Source organism: Macrobrachium nipponense, chromosome 40 (genome assembly GCF_015104395.2).
Source record: "Macrobrachium nipponense isolate FS-2020 chromosome 40, ASM1510439v2, whole genome shotgun sequence".
NCBI classification, from domain to species: Eukaryota; Metazoa; Arthropoda; class Malacostraca; order Decapoda; family Palaemonidae; genus Macrobrachium; species Macrobrachium nipponense.
In genome coordinates this window covers 57505613-57525301 of record NC_061101.1, presented here as the reverse complement: position 1 = coordinate 57525301, position 19689 = coordinate 57505613, and positions in this window count along the sequence as shown.

Below are 19689 nucleotides of genomic sequence, written 5' to 3'. Positions count from 1 at the left end.
ACCTTGCATTGCGAGGGTATAAGCATCCCTCGGGGGGGGGGGGGGTTGGGGGGGGGGGGGGGGGGGGGGGGGGGGGGGGGGGGGGGGGGGGGGGGGGGGGGGGGGGGGGGGGGGGGGGGGGGGGGGGGGGGGGGGTAGTTGCATGGTACCACTGGCCTCCCTCGAGAGATAGTGCAGGGGAGGGCATTGCGAGATGGGCACTAGTGTTATACCTTGGGAAGGGTCCTCAGACACTGTTCAAGGGGAGATGGGGGTATTACTGGTATGCCTCGGGCTGTTCTGCCGCTCGACTGAGGGGTTGTTCTCACGGGGGGGAAATTTTTTTTCTCAGTGTGGGTGAACTCCCCCTTTTCCTTTTTTTTCTTTGTGTTGGGGTATGGGTCTGGCCTTGACATTGGATGCTAAGATATCAGCTGATTGATTAGTTGATGAAGTGAAATGCCCGTAGAGTCTTTTTTTTAGGAAAGAGATATTTTTTTTCTCTCTTGGACGAAGAGAAAAGGAAATAAAAAGAGATTTTTCTTTTCCGTGAATGAGGGGAAAAGTAGTTAACATGCACGGGATGTGTTATATGTTTCTTTGTGCCTTCGAAGACACAAATATAAGGGGGATACACAGATTATTTTTTTTTTTCATTGTGTTGGAGAAATTACTTTGAAATGCCGATGACTGGTGTTGTATCTGTGTTGTGTGGCAATGGTGTTATGTCATGGTGGTGTATGCTGGAGAAATTGTATGTCATAGGATTCAGCAATACTGTTGTATGCTATTTGAATTTCACCCTTACTTGAGATTTTTGCAAGAGAATTATTGCTATGAAGAGTTATTATCATTATCATTATTGATAATTATTATACTTGAGATGTGTTACGGGAGGTTTGCTTAAGTATAATTATCATTACGGGAGAATTGTTTTACGAGAGATTTCGAGATATTTCATGGGAGATTATTCTATAATTATTACAGATAATTATTCAAGGAGAATTATTACGATGAATTAATGGGAGAAGTCTTGTCTTAATTATTTGTTGAGTTTTTGTAACTTTGGAGAATATTTCAGTGATTCACGGGGATGAGTTTTGCTGAATCTTGATGAATCTGACTGAATTTTGGTGAATTGTGTGGAATCTTGCTGAACTTTTGCTGAATTCCTTGGAGGATGGACAAGCATTAACATTGGTGATATTTTTTGTACTGATACTGGTGTTTTGATGATGCAATTTTTTTTTGGTGATCTTGTGATGATGATATTTCTGATACTGATTTTTGTTATACTAATACGTGGTGTCGTAATGCTATCAAGGTGGTGAAATCTTTTTTGGAATTTGGGAGGAACTAAAACAACACATTGTTTTAGTTTTTTTTTTCTTTTTTTTTATGAGTTCAGCAGATAATTGCTTGACATCTAGTGAGTTACGGGAGATAGTTAATGGTGCCGTTGATTTTTCTTTTCTCCTTTTTTGGAAATTAGCCATCGCTGACACAAGTTTTTTTACCAAGGGTGAATTTGAGTTTATTTTTTCTCTCCAGTTAGTGTGAATATTATCTCAGTTCGTGACTTAGAGTCATTGTTCGAGAACGTGTTTGGGTTTTAGCTATTTGATGCTATAGAGAAATATATGGGAGAATTTTCTTGCACGTTTTGAATGCATACGTAATGGCACTACATTTTTTCTCTGGATATTTATGTTCCAGAAATTGTGAGTTTTCTTGCACAATACCTGTGTTGTATTTGTGACGACTTTGTGAGAGATAGGAAACTTGGTTAAGTTTTCTAGTGGCCTATGTCGTAGTGCATATGGAGAAGTCTTGGCTTAGACACTGTGAGTTGGGAATTCGTGTTAATGATGTTGTTTGGCACCATTCGGTGGATTTTTTTCTAGAATTTTCTAGACAGTTTTATTTGCCGAGTTTTGCCCTTTTTTAGCAGTTATGCTAAACAGAGAGAGTTTTTATAGTTTTTGACTATAACATTGAGTTATTCTTTGGAGAATTGGAGTTATAATTGAGATATATTTGGAGAGATAATTGAGGTATATATTATTTTGGAGTTATAATTTGAGATATAATATATGGGAGATATATTTTTTGGCTATTGTTGATATTTGCCAATAATGTGGTATGAGCTATGTTTAGTTCAATTATTTTGCAGCCATCTTTGTTGCAAATGGAGACACATATTTGGAGGTTATGGGGCAATATTTGTGAGTGTGTGAGTTAGTTGCCTTGAGTGCACATTTTTTTGGAGATATATTTTTGGAGCCTTGTGTTGTTCCACATGGAGTTATTGGGGAAATAGAGGTAAATATTTTGTATTTGCCGAAATAGAGGTGATTATTCTCTATTCCTGGAGTGGTGTCTTTTTTTTTCTACTGACATGTGGCTATTGGAGAAATAAGAGAATAATATGGGGTTGGTTTTAACCAAATGGAGGAAACATTTTATAACCGGAGTGGTGTTATTATTAATATGGTGTCTCATAATATATATGGAGTTGGAATTACTCTTTGGCGGGTAACCCTTTTTTTGTGGTTATGGGAGTTTTCTTGAGCTAAGAGAAGATTTCTGTGGTTCTTTTTTTATTTCGTGACTATTTAGAGGCGAATGGCATTACTGCATTACGAGTCATTTGGAGATGTGTGCATTTTTTATGTTCACAAGTGTATTATTCTTGGAGAAATATAATTTGGGGAAAAGTCATGTTGAGAGAATAAGTCTTCGAGACAAATTTTTGAACACATTAGTCATATCCTGGAGTTAATTCTGTGAAATGCGTCTGTTAGACATTTTTTTGAGAATCATGAGTTTCCAAACTTATGTGTCTGACTAGACAATTCTTATGCTGATGTTAGAGCATACGTCCGCAGGCGATTTTTCTGCTGACAAGCGATGTGATGAGCCGTGTGCTGATTCTTTTCCTCTGATGGTGATAGATCAGAATTTTTGCAATATCTGGAAATGTTGACATAGCATTTCACGAAAGCGCATGTGTGAGAGTTTTCTTTCTGGCAAATTCCGGGGCTTTACATGGAGCTTTCTTGGGGAAAAAATGCGGGAGTTATGCATATCTAATACATGTATTATGTATTTTGTGATGAGGGGAAATCTTCTTGTGATTATCCTTTTTTTTATTATTTTTCTTCCTTTTCCTATGAGAGATATAATTTGGGGATTGAGCTTAGGTAACATTTCTTTTTTGGACGGGAGATTTGAATTTACCGGGAGATGTAATTTTTCGAGGGTTGTTACTTAAGTAAAGGGTGTTTGACATTAAGTCTCATTGTAATTACTTATTGAGCAGTAAAGGGGTTTTTGCTGTTAAAAGTTGGAGATTTTTACTGATTTTGTGGGTTGTTCAAATGTCAGAGTTTGAGAGAACATTTTTTGGGTTTGGGTGTTACGAGATTCTTTTTTTCCTTGGGTTCGTTACGAATTTTTCCTTTTTTCTTTTTTTTCTCTTGTGAGCACATTCGAGTTTGAAATGTGAGTGCAGAATTCCGTGGAGTTGCTGTGATTTCTGAGTTGTGTGTGTGCTGATGTGTGAGTTTGGAGAATTGAGTTGGAGAACTTGATGTTTTTTTTTCCTTTGGGAGTTGTGATAATGACTTATGATTTAGTAATCATATTAAAGGGAGTTAATTGGGAGACGTTCAGTTAGTATTTCGACCTTTTGAGATCATTGTTGATAGAAGTAGTATGTCTGGGTTAATTTTTCTTAGATTGACCAAAGACTTGACTGACATACTAACGTACGCCAAAAGTCGTTCCCGACGCCAGCAAGACATCCACCAGCCGTGAAGAGAGGTTGCTGCCATGTTGTCCAGGGTGATTACAAGTATTTCCATGATGGGTGATCGCGAGAATTCTACAGCGTGTTTTTTGGGGATCTACAGAAGCCGTGAGAAGTCTTCTACAATGAGGGAGGCATTCCGTCTTCCTACAGTTGCTACAGCCTGCTATAGCCTGTTGCTGTCTGTTCAGCTACTTGCAGACAAGCGAAGAGGGATATTCAAGAATCCTAATGCAGAAAATATGAGAGAAAATGCGTCTTGTGTTATTGGGAGATAAAGCGTGATAAGACTTTATTTTATAATGCCAGAGACGTGCAGTTTTACTTATATTTTGTTTTAAGCCGGCCAGTGTTTTGTGTTATAAGCAATTTTGCTAGGCGGGGGCTAGCATTTGTGCGAGGCCGAGCTATCTGTAAGGCCTAGGGGTTTTGATTAATAAAATATTGTTCGTGTGTTCTCTGTGACCTGTGGAATGTGGAGAACAGTGTAGAGGTGACGACCTGAGAGTAGCTGATCAATGAGTTTCTAGGGGTGGCGTGAGATAAAAGTGCTTAGTTCGACGAGTCAATGCACGACAGTTTTATGAACTCTTCTCAAAGTGCCTTTGTGAAACTGGATGCAGCTAGAACCGTGAGGTGCTAGCGAACTGTGTGTTCGTATGTGCGTGTGTGCCTCTTCCCTTTAATAGGTTCATACCCAAGCCTATGGGAGGGATTTTGATAGAGGGCTTCAAGTCACAGGCAAGATGCCGTGGCATTCGCCGGGGGAAGTTTTTTTATTAAGTGTCTTAGTGTCCGGTTGTCTGGGTAAGTATCAAAGTGCTTTAGCCAGAGGGATGGCTTGTTTGATATCTTGTAAGATGTTCCATTTTATTAACTTTGTCTTTAAACTTGTGTGTACTTACCGGGATGTGTTCTGTATCTTTGAAACAGACGGATCTGAAATGCCAGGGGACAAAGAGTTCCCAGAGGGGCGTAGACTTTTTGGTGACTTGACATTGTACTGTTTTTTGAGTTAGTCTGTAAGACTGGATTACTTGGTTAATTGGTTTATTTATTCTTGTTAATAAACGTTAATGTTATGATGCAACTCTCTCATTTTCATTACCTGTTAGAATGGAGAGAAAGAGGTGGAGAGAGAGAGAGAGAGAGAGAGAGAGAAAGATTGCCGAGAGAGAGAGAGAGAAAGGTTATGAATAATGGGGTCTGCCTTCCGTTTTCGTGTCCACGCTTACCTTATGAACAACGGGGGGGGGGGGGGGGGGGAATCCCCCATGTTACATATGTAATCCCATCTAACCCTGGTGCAGTAGACTTCCCACTCTTTAGAGTTTCTAGCAATTCTTGCTCTGTGAAGAGTTTGTCATCACAATTCCCTGCCTTCTTAAGTGCTTCCCTAACTTCTTTATTTTCTTCCTTATTCTCTTCTCAACTGCCACTCTAACCTTGATGGGTAGTGCATCATTGCTAGCATCAGATGCTCTTTCTCTTGGGTTGGGATGGTGCGGTTCTCTGTTTTTCTTCCCTTGGGCTATCCTCACTCTCCTTGCAACCTCACAAGGGGGCATTTTTTCATTGATGCCTTGCATAAACTTAATCCAGTACTTCTCTCTTGAGTTCTTTTTAACATCTTGCACTTGTTTCGCCATTCTTCTATAATTGTTCTGGGGTGGGGTTATTCATCCACTTCTTCTTTGCCTTGCTATCCTGCTTGTTGATTCTCTTCACTTCAACATCTGCATTATACCAGCTTGTTACTGGTTTCTGTGGTTCTCTCCTCTGCTGATGTGTGCGCTTTAGCACTTCCTCTTCTAGCTTTTTTATAATATCATCATTTTACTGGTCCCTGCTCCTAGCTTCATAGCCATCATGCCAAACATCCATACTTTCTCTGATGCTGTCTTCCCATTTTTTTGGTACATTGATTTTCTTTCGTGCTGTGATCTTACTTTTAAAAGTCTTGTTCAACACAATCTCAGCATAGATACCAAAGTGGTCTGATGTTAGGGTATCTACTATCTCACGGTTGTGTTGTACACCTGAATCCTTTAATATGTGTTGCTTCTGCATCATTTAGAATTCTTATATTGTTTTCTCTGCTCATGAGATATTTGTACAGATGTATGCCATTTACATTTTCCCTCCCAGTTGCAGAGCCTAACTTTGGATGTACTGCATTAAGATCACCCACTATTAACAGGGGATTATCCTGTGCTAGTAGGTTATTACTATCAATGTCCAGGGCCTGTGCTGGGGAATATGTGTTGCACACTAGGAATAGCTGCCTTCCACTTTCATCATGCATTCCTATGGTAAGGCAGTCCGTGTTTGCAGCTAGTCTTGGGATGGTACATTTTTTCACAGTTATGTTCTTTCTGTAGTATGTTATTAGTACTCTACTCATTATTGTTTTGCCATCCATCCTGTTGGCTTGGACACTATCTTTTGAGATAAAGTGGTATCCAGGAATGGATATATAATCTGTGTGCATGTGCTTCGTTTCCTGCACACATATGATGTCCACCTGATTTTCAAGAGCAAATTGTTGTATTTCAATTAGTCTATTTGCCAGACTATTTGTATTCCAACTACAGATCTTGAGAGGGTCCATCTTGTTCATTCTCAGAGTTAGTGTCTTTTATCATTTCTCTAATTAATTCCCACATCTCCATATTACTTCTGTGGGCAGCTACCGCCACTTTTGTTACCATTGCTGGTGTTTCAGAGCTATTTTCTTGATATACTTTTGTGAGTATTTCCTCGATTTTTTTTTCTGATATATCCCTTGGCAAAGCTATCTTTGTATGAATGTTTTCACAGTTGATAGAGGTGACATCTGTCTTGTAGCCTGAATAATCTAAGACATCCTTACTGTTTGAGGTACCATCAACAATTGCAGGTTTGTCCCTGACTGATGTAATCTCTTGCTCTAGCTTGTTAATTTCCAGTTGTAGCTTAGTATTCTCCTCTTAGTTTTTTGTTCCCTTCTGTCAGTTACTTAATCTCCTGTTTGTCTTCATCTGTTCGTGGGTTCTTTAATGGTGCCTTTTCCTTTTCTGAGACCAGTTTATCTAGTATTTTACTCTGCTCTACCAGCTATTCACTTAAGATTTGTATAGTTGTTCTGAGATTTTCATTTTCTCTTCTGCCTGCCTCAATATAGTCATTGAGCCAAAGGGCCCAAATCCGCTCATTGCGTAGAGTAGAGACAAAGGGCCCAGATCAGCTCATGGCGTCATTGCTCATGATGTAATCCTCATGTAAATCCAAGATAAGAGTTAATATACGTACAATAACTCATCATCATAAAAGTTCCTCGTTGGACGAGTGGGTTGGGTGCTCGCCTACCGTTTCGGTAGTCGCGAGTTCGATTCCCCGCTCTGCCAACGTGGGATTCCACATTGGCAGAGAGGGGAATCGAACTCGCAACTACCGAAACGGTAGGCGAGCACCCAACCCACTCGTCCAACGAGGAACTTTTACAATGATGAGTTACTACTACCACTGAGTGGTAGTAGTAACTCATCATTGTAAAAGTTCCTCGTTGGACGAGTGGGTTGGGTGCTCGCCTACCGTTTCGGTAGTTGCGAGTTCGATTCCCCTCTCTGCCAATGTGGAATCCCACGTTGGCAAAGCGGGGAATCGAACTCGCGACTACCGAAACGGTAGGCGAGCACCCAACCCACTCGTCCAACGAGGAACTTTTATGATGATGAGTTAGTGTACGTATATTAACTCTTATCTCGGATGTACATGAGGATTACATCAGTGCCTTAGAAATCTTTCAAATTACAGCTACTTGAGGGCTATTGGTCCTGGGAAATGGGTAAAAGAATGCAGTGTGCTAGTGCTTGGCCCTTCCTTTACCACAAAAATGTCATCCGACTAACCGCCAACCGTTGCGCAGGTGACCCTGGCAACTACCGGTGCCTGTGCCCCACACACAAGTTCTGTACTCGCGAACAATTGTCTTTACTTTATACAATACTAATCGAACTGTTCCGACATCGAGTCCGCTATACTATCTGTCAGTGATGTCTTCTCCGATGAGGAAATTAACATTGCATATACGAAATGCAAAGATCTGATACCAAAGAGCATTCTCAAGGAGTGATCCATGAAAAACCTGTCCTCTCACAAGAAAATATCATATATCAATAAGTGGCTAAGGACCTGCTCGGTGGAAATCTATGCTGATGACCCTTACAATCTGCCTCCAAAGGGGCCTGCTGACCTAAGCCTACCTGCGGTGTACCACACGGCAGAAAATGCCTTCCAAACAGCAAAATCACTCTCAGAAACAATTGGAAAAAACTGAAAAAATCAAGGAGACAAATGATAAATTTTCAAGAATCTGGGACGTGATCAAAGGACTACAGGAATCCGTAGACAGTCTTAAAACTGTGGAAACAAATAATCTTGCATGGATCTGGGATGCAATCAAAGGAGTGCAGGATTCGATAGACAATCGCACAGATAGCCACCAGACTCCTTTGAATGTGGCATCCAGTTTTTCCTCGCCTCCCAGCAACACAGGAGTGCCCCCATCACCTAAGAACTGTTCTGAGGGGACTGTTGGTCTCTCAACTTCTTTTCCCTCCCCAGTGCCTCCGGCGGAAGTAGATCTCCGGTGATGATTACCAGCCCTCGTGATTCACCCCACCCTATCTTTCCCCCCAACCCCCCATCGTGGATGCAGATGAGAGTGATCATGATGGGTCTGGTGGCTGGCAGATACAAACAAGCAGAAAGAAGAGAAGAACATCTCGTTTGGCCACTGGACTGGAGCCTAACATTCGTGTTTCTCCTCGCCTGACACCTGAGAAGAGATGTCACGTAGTAATTCACACCCTGCGCTCATCGGTGACGCTAGACACCATAGTGAGAGAGTCAAGTTTCTCACTGGCTCTGACCCACTCATCTCTCATGAACTCCCATGCAAAAGTAAACGTAAAGTGGCTTAAAGGATTACCTGCCTATTTCAACACCTCGACATTCTTAAAGGTGAGAATTTCGGTCCTAATATATTAGTTTCAAGATATAACCTAATACGGGACCAACCACCCCCAGGGTCATTTCCACCTCAAGTGCCAGCCAACGGCCCACAGCAAGAGACTGCCCACTCCCCCTGGCTAACCCCCCATCCACCCAAATGATCAGCGCATTCATCTCCCATCTTCGTGAGTAGCCCTGGATACATTAAACATAATTTCTTGGAATATTTTTGGCCTCAAGCAGAACATTCCTCTTCTAAACACGTTCTGCAAAAACTTCAAAGGCATCATTGCATTGCAAGAAACGCTCCTCTGGCCACGTGAACTTGCCATCTGCGATTCAATACATGAAGACTTCAGAACCTTCTTGACTTTATCTATACATGTTACAGATCAAATCATAGCCGGTCGCCCGAAAGGGGGCCTTTCTTTCCTGTGGCACAAATCATTAGACAATATGATAAAGGTGATGGCCTACAGGAGTGACAGATTGCTGGGGCTTCAAGTGACAGTAGGGAACTCTAAATTCCTAATATTTAATGTTTATATGCCATGGGAAAATAACAATAATTTTGATCATTACTGAATGATCCTAGGGGAGTTACACAGTATTATTCACGATTCTCCTGCTGATCATATTTGTATAATTGGGGACCTTAATTCCCACCCCAAAAAGCAATTTTATAATGAACTTACTCGCTTCTGTCAAAATCATGCTCTCCAAATTAGCGATGTAATGCTCCTCCCTCCCTACTCCTATTCATATGCACATAATAGAGCAGACACAATTACAACCTCCTGGCTGGACCACTACATCATATCTCCACAACTTCATGATTCTATTATGAACTGCAATATTTGCTACGATCTTGCAACGGGCTACGATCACATCCCATAACAGGTGTCATTCAGTATCCCATCCCTCCCTACCGTGAACCCCCTAACTGACCCCTCACCAGTGGTAAACTGGGATTTTTAAAACCAACAGAAAACCAGATTCTTTAGGGCGACCACGGAAACCAGGTTGCGATCAGTAGTTCAACCAGCAGACGCCTTACTTTGTACTAACACAAGTTGTAGAAATGACCACCACAGGAGGGATCTGAATGAATTCTATTCGAACATAATCTCTGCTATGCTTGCTTCAAGCAGGGCTGCCTATAGATTTCGTCAAGGTAATTCTCGTAATATACCTGGATGGAAAGACTTGGTTAAAGATACATACTCACGAGAAATGTTTTTATTGTGGAGGCAAAATGGTAGCCCGAGGGAAAGACACACTGCATTATTAATGAGACAGGTGAGAGCTCAGTTCAGACCTGCTCTTAAGCACTGCAGATTAAATGAAAAACAAGTAAGAACCAATGCAATGTCTAGAAACTTAGAATCTGGTGATTATCCTCGTCTTTGGAAAGATATCCAGTCCTTAAATCCCAAAACTAAAAAGTTATCACAGAAAGTAGGGGAAGCAGTCGGAGATGAGGCTATCGCAAGTATGTGGGGCGATCACTTCAACAATATCCTGAATTGCATAAATGATGAGGATTCCCAAAGGGATGTAGATAACCTCCTTACTGACAACATTCATTTTCATTTTGCAGACCGTATTACACCAGGTAACATAAGCGATGCCATAAGCAGCCTACGTAATAATAAATCGCCCGGCTGTGATGCTCTTCCCGCAGAGGCTTTCAAATTCTGCCATCCGATAATTTACCTTTTGCTAGCTGCCCTATTCAATGCGCGCATAATTCACCAGTTTCTTCCAGACTCCCTACTCTTGATACCGTTAATCAAAAACAAGCTAAAGGATGCAGCTGACCCTGGCAACTACCGGCCGATTGCAATCTCAACGATCGCATCGAAGATACTTGAGTTGCTTCTGTTGGTTAGACTTCTCCCCTTTCTACACACCACTGACAACCAGTTCCGGTTTTAAAGCAAACCACTCAACCGACACCTGCATCTACATACTGAAAGAATTGCTGAACCTCTTCCTTTGTTTTGTGGATGTGAGAAAAGCATTTGACCGAGTAAACTACCTGAAGCTCTTCCTGAAGCTGTATGAAAGAGGCACACCCCTATATCTAATTGGCATTTTACATTGTTGGTTCTCCACACAGCAATTCTGTGTCAAATGGGGTAACATATTATCATACACCTTCGGCTCCCTAAACGGGCTTCGGCAAGGGGGCATTCTCTCTCCATACTTGTTTAATACCTACACAAATACCTTGAATGTCAAATTAAACTCACTCCCAATTGGATGCACTGTCAATGAAACAACTATAAACAACCTCTGTTATACCGATGATATGGTTCTGATTTCCCCATCAGTGCAAGGTCTCCAACGACTCATCGACACTTGCCGCCAATATGCAGAGGAATTTGATATAATTTACAACGAAACCAAGACCCAGTTCATGTCGCTGCTCCGGAGATCGCTTAAGCATATTGCAGAACCACAAATTTTCCTCGGAAACCATCGGCTGGAATTTGTGCACAAATTTCCGTATTTGGGTCACATTATCACCGACAACCTTAAAGATATGGCAGACATTGAACAGAGGCATTGTAAGCTATGTGCAACTGGCAACATGATTGCAAGGAGGTTTGCCTTCTGTCACCGAGACGTGAAACTGCTGCTCTTCCACTCGTACTGCTACAGTATCTATGGGTGCTTCCTCTGGACAAACTATACCCGAGAGACCATGAGACGTATCACTGTTGTGCACAATGACATTTTGAGACGCCTCACAAACACTCCCCGCTACCACTCCGACGCACAGATGTTCATAGAAAACCACCTGGACATTTAAAAATCATTGTAAGGCGAACAATGTCCAGTCTGGTAACCCGAGGGAGAAACAGCAGCAACTCGCTCATACAAAGCATCCTAAGGAGTGAAGCCAGAAGAAGATCTAAATTGTGGGAAAGATGGGAAAATGAGGTCTCTGTCCCCTAAAGGACCTAATCTCTGCATTGGCAAGATGTCATCTGCAGATTCTGTCATTATTATTATATTTATTGCTGATATTTTACTTTTTCATTATTACTGTGAATACCATCAAGTTAAAGTTTTTTTTACATTCAATTTTCGTATTTAGCGCTCTGGACCTGACTACTGTAACCACCCAAGGTCTCTAGATGAAAGTTAAGTTATATTAATCTGTGAACTAACTGTTATCTCTCAATGCATTTTTTTCTCACCAATATTACTACTGTTATTACCAGTATTACGATTACTATCTATTATGCTACCTCAGCTATTTAGTGGATAAGTGCCGATTATTCATTTTTTTTATCATGTTGTCTCATGTATCTAGATTGTGCATGTTACTGTCTGCATTTTGTATATTCCATGTATATGACCCTGAGCTGAAATAAAGGATATTATTATTATTATTTTTTTTTTCTTTTTTTTCTTTTTTTGCTTTATCACAGCCCTCCAATTCGACTGGGTGGCATTTATAGTGTGGGGTTCCGGGTTGCATCCTGCCTCTTTAAAGTCAATAACACTTCTTACTATGTGCGCCGTTTCTAGGATCACACTCTTTTGCATGAGTCCTGGAGCTACTTCAGCCTCTAGTTTTTCCAGATTCTTTTTCAGGGATCTTGGGATCGTGCCTAGTGTTCCTATGATTATGGGTACAATTTCCACTGGCATATCCCATATCCTTCTTGTTTCTATTTTCAGGTCTTGATACTTATCCATTTTTTCCCTTTCTTTCTCTTCAACTCTGGTGTCCCATGGTGTTGCGACATCAATGAGTGATACTTTCTTCTTGATTTTGTCAATCAACGTCACTTCTGGTCTGTTTGCACGTATCATCCTATCTGTTCTGATACCATAGTCCCAGAGGATCTTTGCCTGATCGTTTTCTATCACTCCTTCAGGTTGGTGCTCGTACCACTTATTACTGCAAGGTAGCTGATGTTTCTTGCACAGGCTCCAGTGGAGGGCTTTTGCTACTGAATCATGCCTCGTTTTGTACTGGTTCTGTGCAAGTGCCAGACATTCGCTTGTTATGTGGTTTATGGTCTCATTTTTCGTATTGCACTTCCTACATATGGGAGAGATGTTATTTTCATCTATCGTTCTTTGGATATATTTGGTTCTTAGGGCCTGATCTTGTGCCTCTGTTATTCCTTCAGTTTCCTTCTTGAGCTCTCCCCTCTGTAACCATTGCCATGTGTCATCGTTGGCTAGTTCTTTAGTCTGTCTCATGTATTGTCCGTGCATTGGTTTATTGTGCCATTCCTCTGTTCTGTTTGTCATTCTCCATTCTCTGTATATTTCTGGGTCTTTGTCTACTTTTATCAGTCCTTCTTCCCATGTACTCTTGAGCCACTCGTCTTCACTGGTTTTCAGATATTGCCCCAGTGCTCTGTTCTCGATGTTGATGCAGTCCTCTATGCTTAGTAGTCCTCTCCCTCCTTCCTTTCGTGTTATGTATAGTCTATCCGTATTTGCTCTTGGGTGTAGTGCTTTGTGTATTGTCATATATTTCCTAGTTTTCTGGTCTATGTTGCGGAGTTCTGCCTTCGTCCATTCCACTATTCCTGTGCCGTATCTGATTACTGGCACTGCCCATGTGTTTATGGCTTTCATTATATTTCTGGCATTGAGTTTTGACTTGAGTATCACCTTGAGTCTCTGCATATATTCTTTCCTGATTGTGTCCTTCATCTCTGATCCTAAGGGGATGGGGATAGATTGGAATTATCAGATGGTCTGGAATGTCTCCCTTCCACCACCCTATTATTTCACTATTTGTTCTGGTCCATGTATTCCATGCAAGTCCACTGATAGCAGGACATACTTCTTGTACTCGTTCCAGTGTCATATAGTTTAGATTAACATCTAGTATGATAACTTTATTTTGTCTTTCTTTACGTTCAGGTTGATATAGCACTACTCCCTTATGTCATGTAGTTGTTAGCATTTGTAAAGTTTCTTTTGCACTTACTAGCACTATTAGGCCCTTTTTCCCTGGGCAAGCTTTAATTGAGTGCCCCTTATTAAACATTTTAGATATCCACTTTTCTTTATCTTTTCCATTTCCAGTGTAATTTCGTGGGAAGTAGAGTGGAGTTGACTCCAATGATGTTAAGTTGTCAACATTTGCTATTGAATCGCTATTTGAACTATTAATTGAATCATTTCTATTTTCACTATTCTCTTTAATGCAGTTATTTGTTACAATTTCTACATTTCTAATTTCGCTAATTTTCTCAGCAATGCTATCCTTCTGCCTTCTTATTTTTTTCGTCTGTCTTGGATTCATACTCTAAAAAAATTATCTTCATTCCCGATTTCCTGGTCATCCGTACTTTCGTCCAAATTCCGTGAAACTGGTTCAGTTGTTTAGACATACCTTTCGAGGGCTCCCCCATGGTGGTAGAGGGCAGCACGTGATCCTTCATGTGAGGTCAGCTGTCAAGTTAAGAGAGAATGAAGGTGTGAAAGGTATAGATTTGCAGGTAGGGAGGGTAGAGAGGAAAGGATATGGGGGGAGAAATGGCGAAGGGCGAGGTTAAGTTTAACCTGGGTATCAGAGGTCACTAGTTTAGGGATGGGAGGATGGGATTAGGCACACCTTGGGATTAAAGGTCACTTCTCACTGTCCTCATCGAGGCGATGTTTACTGGCTGCTTTCGACACGATCCCTTTGTGTAGCAGCTACACTTGAGAAAAAGAATATGGCTGTTTTCACTTATATGACATTTTATCACAATGCGTATCACAACTGAATATATTCTTCAACACCAAGCAACTGTGATATATTTTTCACTTTGAGTTCCCCTATTGTATGATACCAGATATAAGGGAAATCAGCTTCTTGAGATATCATATTTGAGAATAAATCACAATCACAGAGCATTATGTCACCAACAACGACGGCAGGAAAAAAAAAATGCCACCATGTATGCTATCCGTGTGATATGCTTTTATACTCCATACAGTTCTGGGATCCACATGAGTGATGGGTACGATAAATCCAGGAAATACCCAGCCTGAGAGGTGACCTTGACATTTCTGCCCTCCCTGACAACCAAACTGACAACCAAACAACAACTGAGGATGCCAAAGAAAAGAAATTGCATGATACTTGATGTACAAGAGCAACCCAATGGCTATGGTGCTTGGCGGAACAGAGGTAAGCAGGAATGGGAATGACACTGAGTTATTGTGACTGGGGTAGTTGAAATTTACAGGTAGAGAAGGTCAAGTGCTTGTAGGGTCAGGAAGATTTTGGAAGGAGTTAAAGGGTCTTTTTAATCAAAATAGGAACTTAGTCTGACAAACTAAGACCTCTTTGACAAGACTAGGGACTTTGGTCAAAATAGGAAACTTTGTCTGGCAAGCTAAAACCTCTTTGACAAGACTAGGACCTTTTAGTCAAAATAGGAACGTTATGGGGCAAATTATGACCTTTTCAGCATGACCTCCAGAGCCAATCCCTTTGAAGGCAATGATAACGGAGGTTGGAAAGAACTCCGCCAAATTAATGCTACAGCAAAATACGATGATTTCTTGGTGGATTACGTGGTTAAGAATGAATGAAACAGGAGATTGCTATTATGTGTATATGGTGTAAGAATGGGAAGTAGGAGAATATGAGGGTCCAAATCTGAGCTTGGTCGGGTTCCGAGACAATGAAAGGATGGTTGTGCTAGAAGACTTAGATGCAAATGAAGAAAGCAAAGAACGAGATGGCCCAGTTGGCAGTTATGGAGTTCCTGGAGTAAATAAGAAGGAAGAAAAGCTTGGTGAACTGAAGTATATATATAATACACATACATACATATATATATATATATATATATATATATAGTATATATATATATATATATATATATATAGTTTGTCGATAATTAGATAATTAGATCCATGACACTTTATCCTTTTAAATACTGAACAGAAAATTACCAACTGATATCGGACTCACTTTACTTAATCAATAAATAAATACAATATATATATAATATATATATATATATATAGTCTAGTATATATAGTATTATATATATATATATGATATTATCTATACACACATAATATATATATATATATTTTATATATATATATAGATACACACATATATATATATATATATATATATATATATATATATTTTATTCTCAATTGCTTTTAAGCTTGAACCCTTCTTTGCAGAAACCTATCCTCCAAGCTTTAGCAGCCGTAGCAAAGTCGTGTCTGAAGGGTGCAGCCAGTTGTAGTAGTCGTGTCGGCGAGAGAAGACGATCCCGGGAGCGGTTATCACGGAAGCGATCGCACGAGAGAGTGATAAAGAGAGAGCTGTATAATGCCAATTAAGGCTATCGACTCCGGCCGTCCGGCGGAAAATGAATTTCTCACTCTTGGATTTGCCCTTTTCGCGCCTTCCTGAAGGTTATGGTTGCTCTCTCTCTCTCTCTCTCTCTCTCTCTCTCTCTGCTTTCCTCCCTCTCCCCTTTGGCCCCTTTCTGCGCAACGAAGGCTAAGTGACAATGACGCCATGTTTAACCTGTCCTTCGTAAGTGGAAAAGAACCCAACGTCTATAACTGAAGAAAAGATTGCATACGAGTAGACCATATCATAAAAGCCTACTTACGTACTGCAGATGATTCTTAATGACTGACAAAACACAGCAGCCGTCCTCAAGCATCACAGTAACATGCTTAACAGGCGAGACTGGTCGGAACATCTGTTGTACCTACAGGCCTATAGGTATTACTAAGCATTTTTGACATCCACCAAGACGTTCTTGCTTCATATCATGTGGCTTGTACATGTTAATGATATTCTGATTATCGAAATTATATTACCACTACATTTATGTGCCACGATTATATGCTGAACATATGAGACATGTTCAAGAGAGAAAAGCTGATCTACTGCCAAGACGACATATATCTGACTAGCACGAAATTAAGGATAAATAAATTCTTATGCTTCGTTTACCTGTGAAATGTCATCCCATTTTCTCTTGAAGACTTGTTTTTCCTATTTTGGTAACTATAAGCAGCGCATCGTATCATTATTGCGATTAGGATAAAAAAACAATCACAATCGCCCTAAGCCCCTGTTCAGTTTCCTCAGTTACCAGACCTCTCAAGATGGCCGCAAGGCTCTGCAGCGCCGCCCTGGTGGAAGAAAAACGAACTACGTAGTACTAGTAAACAGATAGCATCTCCAGATACGGATAAAAGGTGCTTCAATTAAGGGCATTAAACTGCTGCTGATGGGCGTTCTTATGAAGTTTCTAGTGTTGTTAACTTTTTCTGTATAAAGGGTTCACCTACAATGCAGTAGTCCATGCATGAATGTATCAATCACCATGATCTTTTCTTCTCTTGGAGGAAGCGGCTTTAATAAGGGGCAACCTTTGACAGCGTCATGTCAGAGCTGATTTTGAATGAACAAATTATTGTGCTTTTTGTTTTACACATTTTTTCCACTGAATTCAGTACGTCGATATCTGCAGTCGCATGTTTCATTTCTAGAATTTAAAAAGGTGCACAGAGACGTCAAGGTCTAGTATAACAAGTCAAAGAACACAATGCAAATATAATAATAAAAATATCTCCAAGTCGCAGACAAATTCCATCAAATCCTTTACAAATTGCAATCACACACCCGCGAAGTTCTTGAAAAAAAATTACCCACCCGACAATCGGGCCGAAGGCGCATTCGAGCTTTCGCAACAGAAAATCATATTTCAAAGTTTGATAGGAACTTCTGAACTTCGACTGCATTTCGGCGACTTTTTGGAGTTACAAAACAAACAAGTAACCCATCGACGAAAACTATGGAATGGAAAATTAAAACTTTACCGAGGTTGAATCAGTATCAACTTTGAAAGCTAATCGCTTTCGGGTTGATAGCAAATGTCAAATTAAGAATGAACGCTTGTCAGCATTCTCTTACAGGAAAAATGAACTACAGAGTGAGGTTAAGGAGCTAAGGACTGTAAATGTGGAAGTACATGTGAGAATAATAATGAAAGTCAGACGAATAAATGAATACGAGTAATGCATGTGATTAAAAGCCCTAGATGTTAACTGTCGCTTACTTGGGGGGTAAGCCTACAACTACCTTGTTGTTGTTGTTGTTGGCGGGTAGGAAAGGTCTTTGGAAGAGCCTAATAAGGTCTGAAAAAGGTGTTTCGCGTTGAGTTAAAGATACAGGAATTTTAGGATAGGATATTTAAATTTTGTTTATTTGAATGAAAATGTAGAAATTAAATGTTGTGCGCGTTAAACAGTACAGAACAATTATTTCTAATAAAATATAGCATTATTATTTTAATCTTCTTTGGCATAAAAACGTTCTATTTGACCGTAGATTTTAGCACCCGCGTCGAGTAAACTGGATGTCGGACCTTGTTATTTTGCATATCTTATATAATTACAGTAATATCGTTTTAATAAACGGTTAGGATAGGTATATAGGATGTGATGGTATTCGGTATTAGTCTGTAACACAGTCAATCCTTTACTCAATCAGAACGCTCCATGATAAACGAAATTTTGTCAATGAGACCCAGAGGATAGACAGCATCATCATCATGACTGACAATGTTTGTGCTTTGAAGCTTGTGTCTCATACATCAATGCAACTTTGAATAGAATTCGCAATGACGCTCCAGATTTATTCAACAAGCGCCCAAGATCACATGGGGTTGAAGTCACTATGCAAGCATCTAAATTTATAATACTTTTAGTTTTCTGTGAAAGAAAACTACTGAGATGGCTTTGTCTGTCCGCCCTCAGATCCTAAAAACTACCGAGGATAGGACGGCTGCAAATTCGTATGTTGATCATCCACCCTCCAACCATGAAACGTATCAAATTGCAGCCCTCTAGTCTCATTAGTTTTGATTCTATTTAAGGTTAAAGTTAGCCATAATCGTGCGTCTGACAACGATATAGGACAGGCAGCGGCTCATACAGCATTATACCGAGACCACCGAAAGACTGATCTATTTTCGGTGGCCTCGATAATACGCTGCACAGAAAACATTATTTGACGGGTTTCTGTTTGCATAACCTCTAGACTTATTAGAACAGCGAGTATTTTCTTGAGCTCCCTCAGACCCACCTCATCAAAGACCGTCAACGAAATTGGCGGCCATAAAATATAACGACAGCTGGTCGACCCGTGTCATCATATTATCCTTCCCATTCCGTTCCACACCAAAAGCGACAGCAAACGTCAGCTGGGAAGAAACGCTGCTTTATAAACACCCAAAGACTCGTAAGTAAAACACGGACTGGACAGATCTCCTCCCGAGAGCGATGTTTTCCTCTCGTTCAAAAGTTTACCTCATGCAAATGCAAATACTTTTGGCGCTTCTCCTGACACCGAGAGTTCTCAAACGCAAATCTAGAATTTTTAAAGCAAGTTATCACAAACACAAACAGGGAGATAAAAAAAATGGGAGTACGCACGAAGGAGATAAATGGGATAGGTGAAATAAAATGTGATAATACACAGGCAAGAGTAGAAATGAGACAGCACACATGCAAAGATGGGTGAAATGTGACAACAGACGCGGAGGTGAAGAAATGTGAGAAAACAGATGCACAAAAGGATAGAAAATGAGGCAATTAAAAAACAGATTTAATTGCTTGTTGCAATGTGATTAAAAATTGATGCTGTGTCTCATGATTGCCAAGGACAGTGGTTAAGTGTGTGTTACTTTATTTTTATTTGTGTGTGTGTGTGTGTGTGTGTGTGTGTGTGTGTTCACGATACACAATAAGATAAAATTTGGTAGTATCTACACAGACTGTGAGATCAAATATGACAAAGACACTTAAAAAGTGAGAAATATGATACACACAGGACATGAAAAGACAAATAAAATGTGACAATGCTAACACACACATACAAA